The following is a 5,134-nucleotide window of genomic DNA, read 5'->3' on the forward strand; positions in this document are numbered from 1 at the left end:
AATTAAGTCTACATCAAATCAGCCAACAAGCTATTGTATCTCCTTTCAACAGTTCTCATCCCTTTCACGTCCATCTAAGAGAGACTTCTGTTAAATCAATCTCCTCCGACAGCAAGCCCCTCGACATATGCTCCAGAAACCTTCCCAGCAACAAGTCATCCATTTTTCAGTGGATTGGCTTCCCTCTTGACTCTGTGGATTGGCTTCCCTCTTGACTCCACCTCAGGCATCACTTAGCATGTTCTAATGCACCGCAAAGGTGTTCCATTGGGTTCAGATTGGAACTCTGGGTAGGCCAGTCCATTTCAGAAATGTTACTGTCCAAAAACAATCGTGTCACAGATGCTGCTTTATGACAGAATGCATTGTCACGCTGATACAGTCATTGTCTTTGAAGTGTTCCTATACTGTATACAGTGCATAATGCTGTACAATGTAATTATATTCTTTTGCATTTAGTGTTTTCTTAAGTGCAGTAAAGGAGCTGCACCCTAACCGTTAAAAATACCACTTCATCATTGGCACCACGCACAATAGCCCCTCCACTGGATTGGCACAGAGTATAGCATCACTCCAAATCCCTTGTTTCCAGCCATACATTGTCCACTAGCATTGATTTTTACACCACCTCAAGCATCACTTAGTAGTGACACACAGTGGCTTATTAGAAACTGCTCAACTATTGTACCCTATTCTTTTTAATTCCCTATGCACAATCATTATGCTAGTTGGATTGTTGGTATACTCCAATTAAAAGTACTGTGTGATGGACAGATTGCAGTGGTTGGGGGAGTACTGCCAGTGTGGAGGCAGCCACACTTCACAGGGTGCTGGACATATCTACACACATCAAAAAAACTTTTGCATCACTCCGGTTCCCAGAACTCATGAAAATAGACATTGACTGTGGATATTGTATCACAGACACATTTCCTTTGACTTTTCAGAGATGTCACTAAACCCATCCAAAGATGTAAACAACTATGCATGAGCAGCACCTATTAGATGGAGGGGGTCCAACAGCCGATCAGTCCCAGTCATTCCATCAGGAAGGAGGTACACAGCTCATGTTGTCTATAGTTCAACCATGCCTCGACAGTCAATACCGGGGTTCGATCGCAGCCACATTGTTACTTTGTGCCAGGAAGGGTTCTCAACAAGAGAAGTGTCCAGGCGTCTCGGAGTGAACCAAAGCAATGTTGTTCGGAGAAGGAGGAGATACAGAGAGACAGGAACTGTCGATGACATGCCTCGCTCAGGCCACCCAAAGGCTACTACTGCAGTGGATGACCGCTACCTACGGATTATGGCTCGGAGGAACCCTGACAGCAACACCACCATGTTGAATAATGATTTTCGTGCAGCCACAGGACATCGTGTTACGCCTCAAGTTGTGCGCAACAGGCTGCATGATGCACAACTTCACTCCTGATATCCATGGCGAGTCCACCTTTGCAACTGCAACACTATGCAGTGTGGTACAGATGGGCCCAACAACATGCCGAATGGACTGCTCAGAACTGGCATCACATTCTCTTCACCGATGAGTGTCGCATATGCCTTTAACCAGCAATTGTTGGAGACATGTTTGGAGGCAACCCGGTCAGGCTGAGTGCCTTGGACACACTGAACAGCAAGTGCAGCAAGATGGAGGTTTGGAGGTTCCCTGCCGTTTTGAGATGGCATTATGTGGAGCTGCTGGTGGTCAAGGAAGGCACTGTAACAGCTGTAAGATTCGTGAATCCCATCCTCCAAGCGATAGTGCAACCATATTGGCGAGGCATTCATCTTCATGGACGACAATTCGTGCCCCCATCATGCACAACTTGTGAATGACTTCCTTCAGGATAACGACATCACTTGACTAGACTGGCCTGCATGTTCTCCAGACATAAACGCTGTTGAACATGCCTGGGATAGATTGAAAAGGTCTGTTTATGGACGACGTGACCCAACAACCATTCTGAGGGATATACGCCGTTGAGGCGTGGGACAATCTGGATCAACAGTATCTTGATGAACTTGTGGATAGTATGCCACAACGAATACAGGCATACATCAATGCCATGTGCTACTGGGTAGTAGAGGTACAGGTGTGTACAGAAATCTGGACCACCACCTCTGAAGGTTTCGATGTATGGTGGTACAACATCCAATGTGTGGTTTTCATGAGCAATAAAAAGGGCGGAAATGATGTTTATGTTGATCTCAATTCCAATTTTCTATACAGGTTTCGGAACTCTAGGATCCAAGGTGATGCAAAACTTTTTTTGATGTGTGTACAAAACAGGCTACACAGAAAGCATGTGGCGCATGAGGAAGAACTACGATTGGATGGTGGCTGGCCCCTACCACCTTGCTGAAATGTCAGTCATAAAGTAATTTTCATTGGGGCATACCATTTTGAACTTTTGAATGATTCCTTCTGTTGCTTTCAGTGATTTTTACAACTACTCTCCGCAATTTTCGACAGTCCCAGTACTTCAGTACATGAGGTTGGCCAGGGCTCAGTTTAACCATGGTTGTTCATTTGCATTTTTGTTTCACAATCACATCTCCAACAATTGACATGAGAAACATCAGAAGGGTTGAAATGTACCTGATGGATTTGTTCCTCAGGTGACACCGAATGACTAGTTCACATTTGAAGTCACTGAGCTCTCTTTATTGACCTATTTTGCTGTTATTGCTTCTCTACAGACAACACAACACCTCCTTTTACATTGGCAGGCACACCTCTCATGACATGTAGTGCGCAATTTTGCATTACGTAGCGGTGTCCAGATATTTTTGATCAGGTAGTGCATGTAAGTCTGTCAGGAAAAATGCCATTGACTGATTACAAAGCTACCTTAAGGGTAATCTTATCAAGTCAGCACAAGATTTTAACATACTGATAGAAACATTATCATAGCCAGCAGAATTACTATTTTTAAGGAAATGATGAATTCAGTAATCTCCCTATTGGTTTGCATTTTTGAAACTGTTGATGGTGTGTAGTATCTATACAACTGGATGGACATATCTTTATTTAGCTGTTTGTTTCTGAGTGCAGTGTTCACAGCCACTGAGAGGAAGTAACAGAATTGGGAGGCCAATAATTTGAACATGTTGCCATTTCTGTCAGAGCTATTTACGAGGGGGCTCAATTTAATTTGAATTGTTTTTTGATTAATTTTCACCTTGTTCTCTAAACTCTTTTTAGTACAGTACACAAATTTTGTTTGCCTTTTCTGTGACAAAGTGGAGGATTTGACAGTATGAATGGCAATAGTGTTTCAAATTTTGACTACTGCTTCTCCGAATTACATAGTGCACTCTCTTTCTAACATAATATACTCTAATCCCAGTAGTTGTCCACCCATTATTTTTCTTTTGTTCAGTTTTGCCCTTGTTCGTTTTATGGGAAAACAGGACACAAAGTGCTGTAAGAATACATTTAACAAGGAGTTAAATTTTCCATCAATGCCATCTTCTTTATGAATTCCTCCCCAGTGTTCTTTCTGTAATTTCAGAATGTGAGGTCATGTCATTGTTTATGATTCTGTGGTACTAGGAAACACATTATCCTTGGTTCTGAGGCCCTCTGTGGTGAAGCCGAGGAGGTTGGCAGAGTAGGAGGCTGGATTGTGTTGGTGTTTGAGCTGGAAGGCTGGCATTATGGAGAAGGAACACAGTCAGCTAGAGGCTAGAGTGTGAAAACATAGTGTGCCATTGTACGGTAAGGGAAAAGGAGTGGCAAACGATAGTGTCACTGTTAGCTTGCCATATTAGTGTGAATGGTACCTGCATAGCGATGTTTATTATCTCATCAGCTGCCCTGGAACTTGAGTATAACACAGTGTATTGCAGAAGTGCTAGACCAGACTGTTGTCAATGATATCCTGGTGCATGTGTTTGACAGTAAATGAATTACAAGGAGGAAATGCAGTTCACTCAACAACTTACTGAATGCAAGTGGTAGCTTACTTATGACTGTTACAAAGCTGCTAGGGAAGAAGGTTACACTACCTTGGGACTGGGCTCTGGCTAGCACCATTCTATGGCATGTGATTTTGTTTGAGTTTTGCGAATTCTGCTCTACCAACACTTCCAGGTACTATCATTTCTTTTGACCTGTCAGGGCTGTCTGGGATTTGGTTCCCAACTGATTTTTTTAAAATTTTGTGTGTGTGTGTGTGTGTGTGTGTGTGTGTGTGTGTGTGTGTGTGTAATTTTATTTATTTATGTATTTTTGGCATAGAACAAAGCTTTCAGATGGCACTACACAGGATTAATTACGGTTTTCTACAAATTATCACATTTTGGTTAGTGGTAACCACAAGGTAATTTGTCTACTTTGTGTCCACCAGCTGTGCCTTGTAAAAAATAAAGATAAAAAACGTACGCTGTTGGTTGGTGCTGTATTCATCACTATTTCTTCAGCTAGCATATGTTTAGGGCATCAGCTGAAGGTCACAATTGTGTGTGCCATGTGTGAGTTGTGGATTGGCCATTTGTAAGCAGTTGTATTATGCTGCTTATGGGTTATGCCAGTTATTAGGAGTGTTAACTTCAGTTAAGGGCTTTACACACAGGTATCAGTGCTGATGTTAACAGACCCCTTTGCAAGCTCTCATTTCAAAGAAGACATTTGTCATTGCTATGATTGTATATTAGATTTTGCTGTCTGAGTTTTTGAAATTTAAATTGTACTGGACATGCCACACTCTTAATAAAGTTATTATTTTTTAACTTGTTGACAAGCATGTACGTGTAAGGGTTTATCTCTGAATATGGCATATTGCTTTGTTAAAATTAAATGACCCAGTAAAATGGGAAAAAAACTATCCTTCAGAGGATGTTATGTATAGGTATTGTGATTTACCTATATTGGCACGGTTGTAATGTGATTGATTTTTCAGATGAGCAAAAATACCCACATGTGTATTATATTTAAGTTGGTCGTGAAAAACTACCATATGTAACAGGTGGTGGATGAGTGAATATTGCCAAGGCAGCTGCTAATTATATTAATGAAAACTGATGAAACAGGCTGTGTAATTTATGTATAAATATTTTGCTACAGCACAAAGTTGTCAGATAGTGGTTTTCAGGATTTTTAATATTAAGATAATAAAGGTTATGCACATTA

Source organism: Schistocerca piceifrons, chromosome 9 (assembly GCF_021461385.2).
Source record: "Schistocerca piceifrons isolate TAMUIC-IGC-003096 chromosome 9, iqSchPice1.1, whole genome shotgun sequence".
Lineage (NCBI taxonomy): Eukaryota > Metazoa > Arthropoda > Insecta > Orthoptera > Acrididae > Schistocerca > Schistocerca piceifrons.